General features: G+C 43.0%; 1 pseudogene; it reads left to right on the forward strand.

The window, feature by feature from the left end:
* Positions 1 to 786: 786 nt before the first annotated feature.
* Positions 787 to 1,924, forward strand: LOC130366728 (olfactory receptor 11L1-like; annotated as a pseudogene).
* The last annotated feature ends 19,230 nt before the right edge of the window (positions 1,925 to 21,154 follow it).

Raw genomic sequence — 21,154 nt, forward strand, 5'->3', positions numbered from 1 at the left:
AACATCAAGAGAAAGGGAAGACCCTAATAAATAAATTTCCGGTGTCATAGCACAGAGACCAAATATCTGCAAAGTTTTTTCCTTTTTAACGAATTTGCAAAAAAAAATTTATTTCTATTTTCACATCCTCATTATGGGGTATTGAGTGCGGAGTGATGGGGAAAAATTGATTTTCATTTTAATTGAAACATAGTAACATGTGAAAAAAGTGAGAGGGTCCAAAAACTTTCCAAATGCATTGTATACTGTAACATATATATATATATATATATATATATATATATGACAGTACATAACTTCCTGTTAATATAAAATACACAGACATTAATGAATCTTAATACTTCCATGACTTGTCAGCTTCTCTATGCTCAAGAGGAAGTTACTTATTTTTTAAATTTATTTTCTGTCCTCATAGCAAACCTATCCTGCTCTGAACAGTTCCTGGCATGGACAGAGGTGTCAGCAGAGAGCACTGTGGCCAGACAGAAAATACATTCAAAAAGAAAAGAATTTCCTGTGGAGCATACAGCAGCTGATAATTGCTGTCAACACAAGGAGGACAGTTGTCAATCAAAGCCAAACCTCTGCTGCATATCGGGAACAGCTGTTGTGACAACACGATCACCAATGATGTAACTATATGGCAATCTTAGGCAAATACTACCCACTGATGATGTATGTATATGTAATTTTGCAGGAAGGGGGTTATTAATGCTTTAGCTCTTGTAGATCAGGAAATATTTTACTGTCTTTGGTTTATTACAGCATAACCCCTCTTTATTATATATGCAGAAGGACAACCTGACTGAAGTCTCTGAGTTTTTCCTCTTAGGATTTCAAACAAGCCAAGATATAAGAATTTCTATGTTCTTTTTTCTCCTTGTGATTTACTGTGAGACAATATGTGGTAACCTCCTGATCATCACCCTGGTGTCCACCAGCAAGAACCTCCACACCCCAATGTACTTCTTCATCTCACATCTGGCCATCAGTGACATATTGATAATCACTGATATTGTCCCCAACATGCTCAAAATCCTCTTGAATAATGGGGGGGGGGGGGCATGAGTTTAATTGGTTGTATCACTCAGTTGTATCTGTTCTGTGCTTCTGAGGCATCTGAATGTTTCCTCCTCGCTGTGATGTCTTATGACAGATATGTGGCCATCTGTAATCCTCTCCATTACTCCTCTATCATGACAAGTGGACATTGTATGGTATTGTCTGTACTATGTTGGCTTCTTGGATTTTCCATTGTTTTGATTTACATTATCAATACATCAAAACTAAACTTCTGTGGGCCAAATATCATTGACCATTTATTCTGTGACATAAATCCATTATTAGAAGTTTCCTGTTCTGACACCTTCATTATTCACATGGTGATTTATATTTTGGGTATACCATTTGGAATAATCCCAACCACCATCATTATAGTGTCTTATACTTATATTGTCCTAACAATTCTAAGGATCCCATCCAATACTGGTAGACAGAAAGCCTTCTCCACCTGTAGCTCCCACCTCATTGTGGTCTCCATATTCTATGGGACGTTGTTCAGTGTTTATATTGTCCCAACAAGAGTCCGAACACTGACCATCAATAAAATTATATCCCTGCTATATACTGTGTTTACTCCTCTGGTCAACCCATTATATACAGTCTGAGGAATAAAGACATTAGGAAAGCCGTACAGAAATGTCATAAGCGGGTGATCTGTTAAATTATAAATCAGAAGGTCTTCACTGCTGTTGAGCTTTTTTGAAATCGTCCAAAACAATGTTAACATTATGGAAATATATGTGGGAACCAAAATCATTTCATTACTGTCTGTTAACCAGAAAAAAAAAATAAACATGAAATCAATACTGTATTCATAAATATAGAGAAAAACCCTGAAAAAAAACGTTGTTAAGATGTTGGAAGAAATAAAATATGATATTTGTGCTTTTGTGGTATTTGTGTGTTATAGTAATTTCCACTAATGTGTCATGACCGACTGGGGGACAGGGAGAGTGAACTGACTCTAAACACACTCTCCCTGCCTACAGTGGCGAAAAAACAATTAATAAACATAGTTGGTCACAGGCCAGAAACAGAAATGGAAAACTAGCAGACAGGATACAAATACTAACAGGGCAGAATCTGGTAAACTGGTCAAGAACATAGAACATAGGACACTGTCCACAAACAGATACTAGTACAATGAACAAAGATCAGATCAACCAAAACAGGATATAGATACAGAATTCTGTTCACAGATAACTAACAAACAGATTAGGACCAGGATGCAAGACTTGGAAACAAATGAAGACAGCATAGACTCCAGATACCTGTGGAATTATCAAAATAATCCAATAGAACAGCTTGGAGCAATAACAATGAACCATAACTGATTAAATTAAACATTCAGACTTTCACAGTTAGGGGGCACTGAGAGGCAGGGGTTGGAACAAGTGGCATCTCGCCTGGCGGAGGACCACGAGCTCAATTTTAATATGAGCTTTTTTACTGCAGCCACTTCTAGCTTTGTGCGCCCACTTATCCAATGACATAGAAGCTGAATGTAATCATCTCCAAGTTGCTGGTACTGCAGTCCCTCCCTTTTCAAGTGGACACTTAGAGTATGGGGTAGGCTGAGAGGCAGGGGCTCGAACAGGTGGTAGCTCACCTCGCGGCAGACCTCCAGCTCGATGTTCACCAGAAAGGGTAATCAAAAAATTCAAATAAATTCAGTTTAAATAAAAATTACAATAAAAATCGGCCACATCCAGATGCTCTGTGGCAGTGATTCGAATAGTGATGCCTGTAATCTGCATGTCATACTGAATAACAGTATTATTTCACTAAAACAGCACACTCCTTATGTGTTTTAGGACAAAGCAAAGTGTTCTACACTCCAATTGAGCCTCTCTGTAGGCAAGAAATAGAAGTTTTTAATAGTGATTAGCCGCTAATAAATTCGGACAGAACCAAATTTTTTCGAAAAATTTGCCAATTGGCCGAATCACATTTTTCAAAAACTTGCTCATCTCTATTAGCCAGCAATGTGGAAAAAAATCCTGTTTGATAAAATAATTCAGGCATGGAGCAGTCAGGAAGTATAATATTCTGTGCCAAATTCCACTGATTAGATAGTACTACCACCATTCCTGCTATATACTAGCAACTACAACTCCTGCCAGTTCACCACTGCCTGCTGTACACTGGCTACAACTACCACCATCACCCTGCCTGCCACTGATACCAGCCAGGCCTATTCAAAACATGTTAGATCTCCCAAAAGGGAGAATTTTGTTAGATTGTTTTCAATATTTTCAAAATTTATAAAAAAAACTATTTCTTCACTGTCATCAAGTTCTTCACTATTTTGAGACACCTTCAACAATCCTGTTGCAACTCCCAAAAGGAGATCATTTTTGGAACACTTGAAAAAATCCATTGCGTCCTCCAATATATCTGGCTGTTATCTGCCAACAAAGAGGGATACTTTATGCAGGTTTATTTCAGTGTTATTAAGTATACCAAAGCTGAACGCACATTAAAGAAGCTGTTAGTTTTGAAAAAATACTTCATTCCTAAGTGACCCCAGCAGTGTTATACCAGGCTTAAGAGCTCTTAGGCAGCGTTATACACATTTTTTCTGCCATTTTTCATTGCCAGTTTGCAGCAATCCTGTTTGACCAGAAATGAACATTTCTTAAAAATTGGCATGCCAGGCAAATTGCACTTTTCAAATGTTCGGTCATTACTAGTAATGATGATTTGACATAATCCGAGCTAGAATAACAAAAAAACACTTTGAATGCTGTGAGTTTTCCTAATCATCTGAAAAGCAACTCCCCAGAACTGGGATCCAAATCCTTGTCTAAAATACATAAAAATAGACCACAAAAATGCTTGTAAAAGTAATGATGAAGATGTTATCAATTAAATACCTTACAAAGTCATATAACTGTGACTCTAAGTCAGTCCATACAATGACCATGTTATCTATATACCTCACATATTGCTTAATATACTGGATGCAGGGGGTATGCATTACATACACTTTCTTAGCTTCGAATTAGGCTAAATACAAAGTAGCAAAAGTTGGGGCGACAGGCATACCCATTGCCATCCCCAATTTCTGTCTGTACCATCTCTGGTTAAATTTAAAGCATGACATTCCAGCACAAAGGTAACTAATTCACACAAGAAATCCACTAATGTATCCCAGTATTTTCCATAAGTGGCATCTGACTTCTCAACGCCTGAACACTTGCATCCTGGGTCAACATGCTCAACAGGTCCCCTTTTTCTTACAGTTATGAAAGATCTACATTGAGGAAGTTTCCTATTTATTTATTTTTTCTTTTTAAACCATAAAATGGGAAAATGGTATTTTTGGAATTGTACTGACCCATACAATAAATTTAATATGTCAGATTAACCGTAATGTGAACTCCCCAAAAAATTAGTGTCCCACTAAATTGCGCAATTTCCTAATTTTTTTGCAATTTTGCTCTATATATTTTTTTCTGGATCTGTAATACATCACATGATAAAATAAAGTGTGCCAATGAAAATAACTAAATAAATCCTAATACAACTTTGTCGTTGGGTCTTGGAATTTGAGAAGGACAAAAACAAATTGCTGGGTCATGAAAGTATTAAGGATTAGGCCATTTTGGACTTGAGAACACAATAATTATAATTTTTTTGTTATATTGGTACTACTATTAAAAATCATACTAACCGTACAGAATCAACAATGTTATATTTTAATAGCTCAAACAATTCTACATGTGGTGATTTCAAATTATTATTATTTTACTTTTTTCTATTTGAAAAAAATGGAAAAAGTGAATGATGTGAAGTTTTATTAGTGGAAAGGCTTTTTTTTTTTTAAATATATTTTAACCTCTTTGGGACACATCTGTATACCCCAGCTGCCTGGTATTTGGCGCACCAGAATATTCACGTATGTTCTGAGTCCCGCCCCAGCTATGAAGCAAGCTCAGGAGCTGTGCTCTTTTCATGGACCGCAGGTCCCAGCTCCTATAACGCTGATGCCCACCATTAACCCTTCAGATGTTGTGATCAATACTGTGTCCTCAAGGCCAAAATAGGCTGTGTCCTTGAGGAGTTAAAAAATCTATATTAAAATCAAAACACCTTGATTCATTACCCTCATAATTTTTTTCTTCTAGTGTTGTCCTAAAGCAGTCCTTGTATTTTTCCTGTAAGTAAAAAGCTATTCCTCTCTATCAACTACCCAGCATAAAAAGAAAGATGATGTAGCACTCACCACTGTTAGATATTGTCTGTTTTTATTCTAGAATTTCAATCTTTACAATGACACAAACATGCTGCTGTACAGTGCAGAGAGGGAAGATGTGTGCAGGGGGAGCTGAGACGACAGAACTGTTTCTCGTCACAATATGCTTCTTTAGGCCTCATTAGAAAACAGTTGCTGTGTAATTAAATAGGTTATAAGCTAAGATGGTGCCCTGAAGCTACAAGAAGGGTGAACAGTTACCTACACCAATAACTCAAACACAAAAAAAAAAACACCTTTCACCCCTTAACGACCACGAACATATATTTAACCTCTTAAGGACGCAGGGTTTTTCTGTTTTTTCATTTTCATTTTTCCTCATCACCTTCTAAAAATCATAACGCTTACAATTTTGCACATAAAATTTCATATGATGGCTTATTTTTTGCGCAACCAATTCTACTTTGCAGTGACATTAGTAATTTTATCAAAAATGCACGGCAAAACGGAAAAAAAATTCATTGTGCGACAAAATTGAAGAAAATGTTTACGCTGTTCTCTTTTTCCGTAAAAATAACACCTTATCTTTATTCTGTAAATCCATATGGTTAAAATGATACCCTACTTATATAGGTTGGATATTGTCGTACTTCGGAAAAAATCATAACTACATGCAGGAAAATTTATACGTAAAAAATTCTCATCTTATAACCCATATAACTTTTTTATTTTTCCGCGAACGGGCCGGTATGAGACTGATTTTTTGCCCCGTGTTCTCAAGTTTTTATCGGTACCATTTTTGTATTGATCGGACTTTTTGATCTCTTTTTATTCATTTTTTCATGATATAAAAAGTGACCAAAAATACGCTATTTATGACTTTGGAATTTTTTTGCACGTACGCCATTGACCGTGTGGTTTAACTAACAAAATATTTTTATAGTTCGGACATTTCTGCACGCGGCGATACCACATATGTTATTTATTTATTTTTATTTACACAGGGTGTTTTTTTGGGGGGAAAAGGGGAGTGATTCAAACTTTTATTAGGGATTAGGGTTAAATGACCTTTGTTAACTTTTTTTTTCACTTTTTTTTTGCAGTGTTATAGCTCCCATAGGGAGCTATAGCACTGCACACACTGATCTTTTACACTGATCCCTGCAAAGCCATAGCTTTGCATGGATCAGCAAGATAGGGGCTCGATTGCTCAAGCCTGTAGCTCAGGCTTGGATCAATCAAATGCCGATCGGACGTGACGGAGAAAGTTAAAGGGGTCTCAGCTCGCATCCTAGCTGATCGGGACATCGCGATTTTATCGCAATGTCCCGATCAGCCCGACTGAGCTACCGGGAAGCGTTTACTTTCATTTTTAGACACGGCGATCAACTTTGATCGCCGCGTCTAAAGGGTTAATAGCGCGTGGCACAACGATCGGTGCCGCACGCTATTAGCCCAGGGTCCTGGCTATCATTAGCAGCCAGGATCGACCCGTTGTGATGCGGGGTCACCGTGTGACCCCATTTTAAACACTGAGACTGGAAGAGGTACGCCCTTCATCCTGAAGGAGTTAAGCTTGTTGCCGGCTCCCATTATGTGAAGTGCGCTCAGGAGCTAAGAGCGCTTCATACCCAGCAGGTCCTGGTTAATATCAGCAACCAGTACCTGCGGCTAATACCAGACATCGCTGATCTGGCTGATGTCCAGTATTAACCCTTTAGAAGCCGCAATCAAAGTTGAGAGGACAGCGGGAGGCTTCTTACATTTCTTCCGGCTGTCCGGTCGGTGATTGATTGCTCCAAGCTTGAGGTCTAGGCTTCAGAAATCGACCGCCGATAACACTGATCAATGCAATGCTAAGGCATAGCATTAAACAGTGCTGGCAATCAGTGTAATGCATGTTATAGTCCCCTATGGGGGCTATAACATTGCAAAAAAAAGTGTATAAAAAGAGTTAATAAATGTGATTTAACCCCTTCCATAAAGTTTGAATCACCCCCCTTTTCCCATTTAAAAAATAAACATGTAAATAAAAATAAATAAAAACCTATGTGGTATCGCCGCATGTGTAAATGTCTGAACTATAACCAAACCGCATGGTAAATGGCATGCCCGTAAAAAAAATCAAAAGTCCAAAATAGCGTATTTTTGGTCACTTTTTACCATAAAAAATGTAAAAATGCGATCAAAAAGTCTGATCAACAAAAATGGTACCGATAAAAACTTCAGATCAAGGCATAAAAATGAGCCCTCATACATCCCCGTAAGCAGAAAAATAAAAGTTATAGAGGGACATTTATCAATGTTTGCTTATGTATTCCTTTTTTTAGTACTTTTTTCTTTACTATTTTTTTTGCTTATGTGCGACTTATTTATCAACTGGTTTCAGCCTGTTGATAATTTTCTTTCACGTAAGCATTTTTTTCTTTTTTACTTTGGTAGTAGCTTTTTCTGCTCCATGTTTGAGCTGTAGTAAATTTAGACAATTTTTAACCTTGTTGCGACTTTTTTTTGCGCAGTTGCGACTGTCGCATATAATAAATACCTGACTACCCGTAGTCCATTTTAAAATTATTACAACGTAGTTAAGTTTTGGAAAACTTGCTTTTCTCGCTTTCCAGTCAAAATGTCACACGAAAAATCACGTAGTCGCAGGTGCAAAATGTTTACGACATTTTTAATAAAAAAGAAATTAACTAAATCGCTTGATAAATGCCTGTCATAGGGATTAGAAGAGGACATTTCTAAACATATTAATTTTGTAGCATGTAGTTATGATTTTTACCAGAAGTACAACAAAATCAAACCTATATAAGTAGGGTATCATTTTAATCGTATGTACCTACAGAATAAAGATAAGGTGTCATTTTTACCGAAAAGGGCACTGAGTATACAGAAGCCCACAATACATTTTTTTTTGTGCCACAAATATATTTTTTTCCGATTTCGCCATAGATTGGGTGGTAATGTCATTTTAAAGTAAAATTGGAGGTGCAAAAAACAAGCCCTCGTATGAGTCTGTAGGTATAAAATTGAAAGCTTTATGATTTTTAGAAGGTGATAAGGAAAAAACAAAAGTGCAAAAATGGAGCCCTGCATCCTTAAAGGGGTACTCAGGCATTAAGACATCTTATCCCCTTTCCAAAAGAAAAAAAAGAAGGGATAGTGCCGAAAACTTAGCTTTTAGTAGTACAGCTAAATATATTCACCAAATACGTGAGCCCTTATACAAAAAAATAGTTATATACAATGGAGCAGCAGTATTATTATCCGTCACAGGACAACTGCTGTACCTGACAAGAAGATACCTGAATGGTTTTAGCACAAATCAGGATTTGCCACACAAGATCTATATGAAATTAAAAAGTTGCTATATCAACATCGCCTTCAACGCGTTTTTGTCAGTCTATAAGCACCGACGTCATCAGGATGGCGTATGTGTATGGTACTGCTGTATTTAACTTAGAGTATAAAATATAGTAGTAAAGATAATACTGGTGATGAAGATCTCATATAGTACCCCGACACCTGTGAATTAAACTCTATAAAAATCACACTTGTATGCATACAGGCTTTATATGCGTTTAGATGTCAATAAGTAAAGAAACCTGGAGAATAAATGTATATACACCTCTAATTCGATAAGACAGATCTAGTCTGCACAAAGAAGTTTATCCGATTGGCTCCTGGTGAGAGAACCTAAAGGAATAAGTACATATATATCTGCTATAGTGCAGTGTATCCCTGAGGAACATATTAGAACAAGTGCTTGTGAGCCATGTTTTTGGTCCCTTATATGTATCTTCCTGGTTGCTTGTACAGGGTCCAGATGTCACGATTAGTGTCCCATACTTGTTCCGACGATGAGCAGAACCTGCTAACAGCAGGGAGCCATGACTTCTGGCTGCTGCTGCTCATGATGCACAGTTATGCCCCCTCCCATAGGCTTGCATTGAGGGGGTGGAGCGTGATGTTTCACGGGGGCAGAGCGTAATGTCACAATACTCTGTCCATGTGATCGGCAGTCATCAGACCCGGAGCGAACATGCTCCGGGGGCTGATGGTAACGGAGTGCTGCGTCAAAGATCACGGGGTCCCCAGCGGCGGGACCCCCGCGATCATTCATCTTGTCCCCTATCCTTTGTATAGGGGATAAGATGTCTTAGCACCGGAGTACCCCTTTAAGGGGTTAAAACCATATGACAAGTGAATCATATGTACGGGGAAAAATTGTTCCTATCATTTAAACCTAATGCTCCTAATGCATTTAGGTGACTTATCCATGTTATTTATTTTCTTAATAAAATATTATCATGATCTATCCCCTGTCCATATGCTTCTCTCCTCTCAAGACCTGCAAACTTTTGCTTAGTCGGAACATTATAATGTACAGAGAGCATATAGTTAATTAGTTTAGCAGCTTCATTACCTGTCCATAAACTATAAAAATGCTCCCTTATGTGTTTGAATACATTTTTCTTGGTTTTACAAAAACAGCAAGTAAATACAATGCAATAAACTACATGTGAACTCCGGCATGTGATAATTGACAGACTTGAATGTCAACGCCGCCTGAAGCATCTTTGACCCAAATTGTGACTACAGAAAAAAATATTTTTACATGGAAAATTACCCACTGGAGCTGCTTTGTTCAACCAATTAATTCCTTTTCTCTCGTTTGTACTAACTCTTTTTATACATAACCCCCTATTGTTGTATTTCTTTTATAAGTTATAATAGGGTGATTTTTTGTAGTTTCCTCTATATCTTTATCCTTTCCCAGAATATACAAATTAGTGTTTATTTCTAGAGATGAGCGAACTTTAAAAAATATTTAAAAAAAGGCTATTTCTAGCCTACATACAGCCTTAATAGGGGTATAGAACACTTTGCTGTGTCCTAAAACGCATATGGAGTGTGCTGGCTTGTGAAATAATACTGTTATTCAGAATAGAATGCAGATTACCAGCATCGCTCTTAGAATCACTGCCGCACAGCAGCACAATGACAGAGCCTGGTGGTGGCATCAGTGTCAGGAGACCATATAGTGACTGAATTACATAGCGTGGACATGTTGGCAGCAAGATGAGAACATTTAGTGGCTGAATGGCACAGCGTGGAGTTGGCTGATGCACTAGTACACTACACACCAGGGCTTCACAATCCCCCAAATATAACCCATATATTTCCTGAAGGACTCAGCCTGGAGTTGTCTGATGCACCAGTAGACACCAGGGCTTCACAATTCCCCCCCCCCCCTCCAAAAACAACACAATGAGACATTTTTGTCAAAGATTTCTCATTGGTAGCACCCGCTATCCAAAAATTAGAAATTTCCCACCCCTGTGGCATCAGTAACCCATATATTACCTGCATGACAAAGCCTGGAGTTGGCTGATGCAAGAGTACACACCAGGGCTTCACAATCCCCACCCCCCCAAAAAAAAAACCAAAAAAAAAAAACACAATATATGAAATGTTTGACAAAGATTTCTCAGAGGTAGCACCCGCTATCCAAAAATTAGAAATTTCCAGACCCAGGCCCCACTTCTGCGGCATCAGGAACCCATATATTGCCTGAAGGACACAGCCTGGAGTTGAATGATGCACCAGTACACACCCGGGCTTCACAATCCCCTCCAAAAAGCAACAACATTTTAGAAATTTTTTAAAGAAATACCTTTGTGTAAGAACAAGCTCATATCCCACAGTTCACGAGACTCTATAATGCAGGACGGTGGACCACCCAAAGACATTCTTCTCAAAAATAATAAACCACACAATGTTTGAATTTTTTTTACATAAAATAATTCAATATGTGTGTAAGCGCATCTGTCTCCAAAAGATCAGATCACCAAAGGACTTTTTTCGCCCAAAATGATGAAGCAGAGTTAATCCCTGTCCGTTTTTTTTTTTCATTAAAAAATCACACGCAAGAAGCGTTCCGTTGTGTAACGATTAGCATTTTGAAAATTACATTTTTTTACCGATAAAATTATCAGTAAATTAAAAAAACACTACCCAAGAGTGTTTAATTACCCCATACATTGCACCAGGAGCAGTCAAGAGTAGGCCTCAGCAGTACCCAATAGGCTTTAACCCCTTAAGGACTGGGGGGTTTTCCGTTTTTGCATTTTCGTTTTTTGCTCCTTTCCTTTAAAAAATTGTAACTCTTTCAATTTTGCACCTAAAAATCCATATGATGGCTTTTTTTTTTTGTGCCACCAATTCTACTTTGTAATGACGTCAGTCATTTTGCCCAAAAATCAACAGTGGAACGGAAAAAAAATCATTGTGCGACAAAATAGAAAAAAAAACACGCCGTTTTGTAACTTTTGGGGGCTTCCGTTTCTACGTAGTACATTTTTCGGTAAAAATGACACCTTATCTTTATTCTGTAGGTCCATATGGTTAAAATGATACCCAAATTATATAGGTTTGATTTTGTCGGACTTCTGGAAAAAATCATAACTACATGCAGGAAAATGAATACGTTTAAAATTGTCATCTTCTGACCCCTAGAACTTTTTTATTTTTCTGTGTATGGGGCGGTATGAAGGCTCATTTTTTGTGCCGTGATCTGAAGTTTTTAACGGTACCATTTTTGTATTGATAGTGACCAAAAATACACTATTTTGGACTTTGGAATTTTTTTGCGCGCACGCCATTGACCGAGCGGTTTAATTAATGATATATTTTTATAATTCGGACATTTCCGCACGCGGTGATACCATTTATGTTTATTTTTATTTTTATTTACACTGTGTTTTTTTTTATTGGAAAAGGGGGGTGATTCAAACTTTTAATAGGGAAGGAGTTAAATGATCTTCATTCACATTTTTTTTTCACTTTTTTTTTGCAGTGTTATAGGTCCCATAGGGACCTATAAAACTGCACACACTGATCTCTTATACTGATCAATATTATCCCATAGGGACCTATAACACTGCACACACTGATCTTCATCATTGATCACTGGTTTCTCATAAGAAACCAGTGATCAACGATTCTGCCGCATGACTGCTCAGGCCTGGATCTCAGGCACTGAGCAGTCATTCGGCGATCGGACAGCGAGGAGGCAGGTAGGGGCCCTCCCGCTGTCCTGTCAGCTGTTCGGGATGCCGCGATTAGCCGCGGCTATCCCGAACAGCCCGACTGAGCTAGCCGGCAACTTTCACTTTCACTTTTAGCCGCGTGGCTCAGCTCTAAGCGCGGCTAAAGGGTTAATAGCGCGCGGAGCCGCGATCGGTGCTGCGCGCTATTAGAGGCGGGTCCCGGCTTCACTATGACGCGGGGCCCGCCGTGATATGACGCGGGGTTACTGTGTAACCCCGCTTTATATCAGGAGAGCAGGACCAAGGACGTACCGGTACGTCCTTGGTCCTTAAGGGGTTAATAACCCCCTACCTTTGCACGATCAATTGCGAGATCGAGCAATACCAGGTGTGTTATGCCCTCAGATTTCCAGGGTCGCAGGCGCGCTCCACTGATCGGATTAGCGTGTCTCTATCTTTCATCGACCGGTGCTGGTAACCAGCTAACTCCCGGAAAGGTAAGCTCCCCCGGGCACGTTTGGCTCCAGAATTTCCACTACTGCCACACCACGCTGACTGCCAACCGTGCTACCACCTTGCTGACTCAAGGGCAACCTGCAACTCTCTTCTCCCGATGATGAACCCCCCTTCTCCTGAGATCGAGTAATAACAGGTGTGTTATGCCCTCAGATGTCCGGGCCGCAGGCGCACTCCACTGAACGGATTAAGGTGTGTCCATCTTTTTTGGTAGCACCCGTAATCCAAAAATTTTTAATTCCCAAACCCAGGCCCCTCCTCTGCGGCATCAGACCCATATATTGCCGGCATGACAAAGCCTGGAGTTGGCTGATGCACCAGTACACACAGGGCTTCACAATCCACCCCAAAAAAACGCAAAATTTTATTGAAATTGTCTGACAAAATACCTATTTTTTTAAAATAAGCGCATATACAGCAGTTCAGAAGACTCTATAATGCAGGATGGTGGACCACCCAAAAGACATTCTTCTCAAAAATAATAAACCACACAATGTTTGAAATTTGGTTATAAAAATTATTACATGTGTGTAAGTGCATCTGTCTTCAAAAAATCAGATGACAAAAGGATTCTAATTGCCAAAAATGATTAAGCAGAGTTAATCCCTCTCCATCTATTTATTTATTTTTTTCATAAAAAAATCACACGCAACAAGCGTTCCGTTGTGTAACGGTTAGCATCCTGCAAAATTCAATTTTATTACTGATAAAATTATCAGTAAATTTAACAATAACACTACCCAAGAGTGTTTAATTACCCCTTACATTACACCAGGAGCAGTCAGGAGTAGGCCTCAGCAGTACCCAAGAGGCTTTAATAACCCCTTACCTTGCCCCATCAATTGCGAGATCGAGCAATAACAGGTGTGTTATGGCCTCAGATGTCCTGGGCCGCACTAGCGCTCCACTGAACGGATTAGCGTGCCTCTATCTTTCATGGACAGGTGCGTGTTGCCTGTTCGTGATAGGGATCTGGGATTGCAATTATTTAACCTTAAAACGAGGAATTACCAGTAAGTGAGGATCATAAACTGGCGTTTATTAAGTCCCTGCCCTTTGTACACACCGCCCGTCGCTATAAGCGATTGGATTAGTTTGTGAGTTGGTTGGTGAGGTCCTCGGATCGGCCCAGGCGGGGTAGGAGAAGGCCCTGGCAGAGCGCCGAGAATTTAACGATCATTGTTGAAATTTGCATTAAGCATGTATTTAGCTACTGCTAAACATCCAAAAATTTAAGACCCAAGGCCAGAGGCACCAGGGAGGCAAGTAGTTCCTGCAAGACACAGAATGAGTCTGGAGCATGCATCTGCAGTACCCAAGAGGGTTTCATAACCCCTTACATTTAAAGATCAATGTTGACATTTGCATTAAGCATGTATTTAGCTACTGCTAAACTTCAAAAAAAGGCCAGAAGCATCAGTTTTCCCCATATTAGGAGCAAAGTTGTCCCCCAGATTAGGCAGCATAGATGTCCGCCAGATTCGGAGCATACTTGTACCCCAGATTAGGCAGAATAGATGTCCCCCAGATTAGGCAGCATAGATGTCCACAAGATTAGGAGCTTAATTGTCCCCCAGATTAGGAGCATAGTTGTCCCCCAGATTAGGCAGCATAGATGTCCACAAGATTAGGAGCTTAATTGTCCCCCAGATTAGGAGCATAGATGTCCCCCAGATTAGGCAGCATAGATGTCCCCCAGATTAAGCAGCATAGATGTCCCCCAGATTAGGAGCATAGTTGTCCCCCAGATTAGGCAGCACAGATGTCACCCAGATTAGGCAGCATAGATGTCCCCCAGATTAGGAGCATAGTTGTCCCCCAGATTAGGCAGCATAGATGTCACCCAGATTAGGCAGCATAGATGTCCCCCAGATTAGGAGCATACTTGTCCCCCAGAGTAGGCAGCATAGATGTCCCCCAGATTAGGAGCATACTTGTCCCCCAGAGTAGGCAGCATAGATGTCCCCCGATTAGGAGCATACTTATCCCCCAGATTAGGCAGTATAGATGTCCTCCAGATTAGGGGCATAGTTGTCCCCCAAATTAGGCAGCATAGATGTCACCCAGATTAGGCAGCATAGATGTCCCCCAGATTAGGAGCACAGTTGTCCCCCAGATTAGGCAGCATAGATGTCACCCAGATTAGGCAGCATAGATGTCCCCCAGATTAGGAGCATACTTGTCCCCCAGAGTAGGCAGCATAGATGTCCCCCAGATTAGGAGCATACTTGTCCCCCAGAGTAGGCAGCATAGATGTCCCCCAGATTAGGAGCACAGTTGTCCCCCAGATTAGGCAGCATAGATGTCACCCAGATTAGGCAGCATAGATGTCCCCCAGATTAGGAGCATACTTGTCCCCCAGAGTAGGCAGCATAGATGTCCCCCAGATTAGGAGCATACTTGTCCCCCAGAGTAGGCAGCATAGATGTCCCCCAGATTAGGAGCATACTTATCCCCCAGATTAGGCAGCATAGATGTCCTCCAGATTAGGGGCATAGTTGTCCCCCAAATTAGGCAGCATAGATGTCACCCAGATTAGGCAGCATAGATGTCCCCCAGATTAGGAGCACAGTTGTCCCCAAGATTAGGCAGCATAGATGTAACCCAGATTAGGCAGCATAGATGTCACTCAGATTAGGAGCATACTTGTCCCCCAGAGTAGGCAGCATAGATGTCCCCCAGATTAGGAGCATACTTGTCCCCCAGATTAGGCAGCATAGATGTCACCCAGTTTATGCAGCATAGATGTCCCGCAGATTAGGAGCATAGTTGTCCCTCAGATTAGGAGCATAGTTGTCCCCCAGATTAGGCAGCATAGATGTCACCCAGATTATGCAGCATAGATGTCCCACAGATTAGGAGAATAGTTGTCCCCCAGATTAGGCAGCATAGATGTCACCCAGATTAGGCAGCATAGATGTCCCCCAGATTAGGAGCATAGTTGTCCCCAAAATTAGGCAGCATAGATGTCACCCAGATTAGGCAGCATAGATGTCCCCCAGATTAAGAGCATACTTGTCCCCCAGAGTAGGCAGCATAGATGTCCCCCAGATTAGGAGCATACTTGTCCCCCAGATTAGGAGCATAGTTGTCCTCCAGATTAGGCAGCATAGTTGTCCCCCAGAGTAGGCAGCATAGATGTCCCCCAGATTAGGAGCATACTTGTCCTCCAAATTAGGCAGCATAGATGTCCCCCAGATTAGGAGCATAGTTGTCCCCCAGATTAGGCAGCATAGATGTCCTCCAGATTGGGAGCATAGTTGTCCCCCAGATTAGGCAGTATAGATGTCACCCAGATTAAGCAGCATTGATGTCCCTCAGATCAGGAGCATACTTGTCCCCCAGAGTAGGCAGCATAGATGTCCCCCAGATTAGGAGCATACTTGTCCCCCAGATTAGGCAGCATAGATGTCCCCCAGATTAGGAGCATAGTTGTCCCCCAGATTAGGCAGCATAGATGTCACCCAGATTAGGCAGCATATATGTCCCCCAGATTAGGCAGCATAGATGTCCACCAGATTAGGAGCTTAGTTGTCCCCCAGATTAGGAGCATAGTTGTCCCCCAGATTAGGCAGTATAGATGTCCCCCAGATTGGGAGCATACTTGTCCCCCAGAGTAGGCAGCATAGATGTCCACCAGATTAGGAGCATACTTGTCCCCCAGATTAGGCAGCATAGATGTCACCCAGATTAGGCAGCATAGATGTCCCCCAGATTAGGCAGCATAGATGTCACCTAGATTAGGCAGCATAGATGTCCCGCCAGATTAGGAGCATACTAATCCCCCAGAGTAGGCACCATAGATGTCCCCCAGATTAGGAGCATACTTGTCCCCCAGATTAGGCAGCATAGATGTCCCCCAGATTAGGAGCATAGTTGTCCCCCAGATTAAACAGCATAGATGTCACCCAGATTAGGCAGCATAGATGTCCCCCAGAATAGGAGTATAGTTGTCCCCCAGATTAGGCAGCATAGATGTCACCCAGATTAGGCAGCATAGATGTCCCCCAGATTAGAAGCATACTTGTCCCCCAGATTAGGCAGCATAGTTGTCCCCCAGATTAGGAGCATAGTTGTCCCCCAGATAAGGAGCATAGTTGTCCCCCAAATTAGGCAGCATAGATGTCCCCCAGATTAGGCAGCATAGATGTCAACCAGATTAGGCAGCATAGATGTCCCCCAGATTAGGAGCATACTTGTCCCCCAGATTAGGCAGCATAGTTGTCCCCCAATCAGCGCGGGACGGCCAGAGCCAATCAAAGGGCCGTATGTGGTAAGCGGGCCGTACAATGCCCAGGTCTGCCCCAGATGGTTTCATAACCAACCACAATAGAGAAAATTTTGTTGTAGAAGCATGGTCAATCTACTCAGACCTATCTGTCATTGGTGGCTAGAAATCCTGGCTGATCCATCCCTGATTCATCTTGACAAATGTCAGTCTTTACACATTTTTAGTGGACAGATGAGTTTTCCTTGGGTTGACTATGGCCCCGGCCGCACTAAACACCCGCTCTGATGGCACACTACTGGCCATGCAGGACAGCTTTTCCAGGGCAAACTCCGCTAGTTGCGGCCATAAATCGAGTTTGGCTGCCCAGAAGTCCAGCGGATCTTCAACAGTTGTTGGCAGGGTCATGTCGAGGTAAGCCACCACCTGCTGGTTCAGGTCCTGCTCCATGTCCACCTGCAGCTGATGAGTAGCTTCACTATGCGGCTGAAGGAAGCTACTCATCAGCGACTGTAGACTCAGGCTGCTGCTGATTGAGCCGGTACTGCTCCTGCCACCCCTCCCCTCCCCAGCAGCCGTGGCAGTAGAAGGTGAGCGCAGAGGGCCCCCCGAGTCAGACCTGCGAGTGGATGGACCATGTGGCCGATAGGCATCGGCCAACCGACTACGTAGAAGATCCCTGAAGTAGGTCATTTGTCCTCCCTCTCAGTGGGTGTAAAAAAGGCCCCCATTCTGGGCCGGTATCGAGGGTCTAATAAGGTGGAGATCCAGAAGTCATCGTGCTGACGAATTTTGACAATTCGGGGGTCACTACGCAAGCAACTCAGCATGCATCTTGCCATTTGTGACAGTGACTCGCTGGGACTACCTGCCTCCATCTCCACTGCATACTGCCACTGTGTGTCTGGGTCCTCTGTCTCGCCTCCCTCGTAATAACCCTCCAGCTCCTCTGGCTCCTCTGGCTGCTCCTGCAGGAGCGTAAGAAGGAGAGTTTGACACAATGCTCCCTTCAGCTGAGGTGGTGGAGCCTTGGCTGGATGACGGAGGGAGCGGATGGCCACTGGGTGATGCGGCAGGCTGGACCACTACCTCGAAGCCACGGTTATCCCAGGCCGCTTTATGGTGGTGAATCATGTGTTGACGCAGGGCCGTGGTGCCGAGATTGGGACCCTGGCCACGCTTCACTTTCTGCCCACAGATTTTGCATGTGACTACGCTAAGGTCCTCCGGATTCTTTATGAAGAACAACCACACCGCAGAGTAGTGGATTTTCCCACCCGCAGTCCGCACTATTTCACTGCTATTGGCGCTGTCTCCAGGAACACCTGCCGCAAATCAGGTGGTCTCCCCCTGGCACGTTTGGCTCCTGAATTTCCACTACTGCCACCACCACACTGATTGCCAAACGTGCTACCGCCCTGCTGCCTCATAGACAAAGAGAAAATCTCTTCTCCTGATGATGATGAAGCCCCGGCTTCTGCACCCGAATCCCAATTGCGATCGGCTTCATCATCATCAAAAGATGCGTGCATGTCACTGATGTCCTCCTCATGTTCCACAACAGTGTCTGCCTCAGGACCCTGAACAATTGAAACACCGCCTAACACGTCACTCTCCGCATCACTACTTGGCCGCCTTGCGGAGCAAGTGATGCACATCTCCTCACATTCTTTGCTGCCCATTAGCTGCTGACTGTCCTCTATTACATCATCCTCACTAAATAGTGGAGCTGAACCTAAAGCATGAGATACTTCTTTAGGAGAGGGAACAGCATAGGACAAAGGCAATGGGATTACGGGGACTGCTCCCGGGCTATGCCAACTGAGGGTTGTGTCTGAGGAACCCACCGACTCTTGACTGGGGTTGTCAGATGTGGCTTGTGATGATGGGGAGGAGTGTGCAAACCAATTGACGAGGAGAGATGGGTCGACGACACAACCGCTGGCTGTTAACGGGAGCTCAGGCCTATTGCTGCGACTCCTGCTGCCACTCGCCCCAAGTCTGCTGCCAACTCTGCCTGACGTATGTAGGTCTCTGCCCCTTCTCTGTGCACGTCCTGGCACTTCCCTGCCTGACATACTTAGTGCGTTTATGAGGGTATAGAACAGCAGCAGGCAATTACTTACGGCTGTCCTTTCAAAGTATATAGGCCCTAGACAGAAAAACAGTTACTAAATAGTACACTTCTTTGTTGTATGTATCCCCTGTGCAATGATGAGCGCACTGGTATGCGTATTTCTATGCAGAAAAAACACTTTTTTTTTTAAATACACCAGCAGGTGTATACTAATGTGTGGAATAGCACTGAATTTAGCACAGAGACAGAATAACAGGTAGTAAATAGTACACTACTTGGTTCTATGTATGCCATTTGCAATGATGAGCGCACTGTTAAGCGTATTTATATGCAGAAAAAAAACTTTTTTTTTGTATACACCAGCCGGTGTATACTTATGTGTGGAATAACACTGAACTTAGCACTGAGACAGAAATACAGGTACTAAATAGTACACTACTTGGTTGTATGTATGCCCTTTGCAATGATGAGCGCACTGTTAAGCGTATTTGTACGCAGGAAAAACTTTTTTTTTTCTTTAATACACCGGCAGGTGTATAACGTGTGGTATAACACTGAATTTAGCACAGAGACAGAAAAAAAGGTGGTATATTGTCACGATGCCGGCTGGCAGGTAGTGGATCCTCTGTGCCAGAGAGGGATTGGCGTGGACCGTGCTAGTGGACCGGTTCTAAGCCACTACTGGTTTTCACCAGAGCCCGCCGCAAAGCGGGATGGTCTTGCTGCGGCGGTAGTGACCAGGTCGTATCCACTAGCAACGGCTCACCTCTCTGGCTGCTGAAGATAGGCGCGGTACAAGGGAGTAGGCAAAAGCAAGGTCGGACGTAGCAGAAGGTCGGGGCAGGCAGCAAGGATCGTAGTCAGGGGCAACGGCAGAAGGTCTGGAAACACAGGCAAGGAACACACAAGGAACGCTTTCACTGGCACTAAGGCAACAAGATCCGGCAAGGGAGTGCAGGGGAAGTGAGGTGATATAGGGAAGTGCACAGGTGAACACACTAATTGGGACCACTGCGCCAATCAGCGGCGCAGTGGCCCTTTAAATCGCAGAGACCCGGCGCGCGCGCGCCCTAGGGAGCGGGGCCGCGCGCGCCGGGACAGAACAGACGGAGAGCGAGTCAGGTAGGGGAGCCGGGGTGCGCATCGCGAGCGGGCGCTACCCGCATCGCGAATCGCATCCCGGCTGGCAGCGGAATCGCAGCGCCCCGGGTCAGAGGACGTGACCGGAGCGCTGCCGCGGGGAGAGTGAAGCGAGCGCTCCGGGGAGGAGCGGGGACCCGGAGCGCTCGGCGTAACAGTACCCCCCCCCTTGGGTCTCCCCCTCTTCTTAGAGCCTGAGAACCTGAGGAGCAGACTTTTGTCTAGGATGTTGTCCTCAGGTTCCCAGGATCTCTCTTCAGGACCACAACCCTCCCAGTCCACTAAAAAAAATTTTTTCCCTCTGACCTTTTTGGCAGCTAAAATTTCTTTGACCGAGAAGATGTCCGAGGAGCCAGAAACAGGAGTGGGAGGAACAGATTTGGGAGAAAAACGGTTGAGGATGAGTGGTTTGAGAAGAGAGACGTGAAAGGCATTAGGGATACGAAGAGAGGGAGGAAGAAGAAGTTTATAAGAGACAGGATTAATTTGAGACAAAATTTTGAAAGGACCAAGATAGCGTGGTCCCAACTTGTAGCTAGGGACACGGAAGCGGACATATTTAGCGGAGAGCCATACCTTGTCTCCAGGGGAAAAAACGGGGGGAGCTCTTCTTTTCTTATCCGCGAACTTCTTCATGCGTGATGAAGCCTGTAAGAGAGAATTTTGGGTCTCTCTCCATATGATGGAAAGGTCACGAGAAATTTCATCCACAGCGGGCAGACCAGAGGGCAAGGGAGTAGGGAGGGGGGGAAGAGGGTGACGGCCGTACACCACGAAAAATGGGGATTTGGAGGAAGACTCAGAGACCCTGAAGTTATACGAGAATTCGGCCCATGGGAGGAGATCTGCCCAGTCATCCTGGCGGGAGGAAACAAAAT

Source organism: Hyla sarda, chromosome 4, assembly GCF_029499605.1.
Source record: "Hyla sarda isolate aHylSar1 chromosome 4, aHylSar1.hap1, whole genome shotgun sequence".
Classification (NCBI taxonomy): domain Eukaryota; kingdom Metazoa; phylum Chordata; class Amphibia; order Anura; family Hylidae; genus Hyla; species Hyla sarda.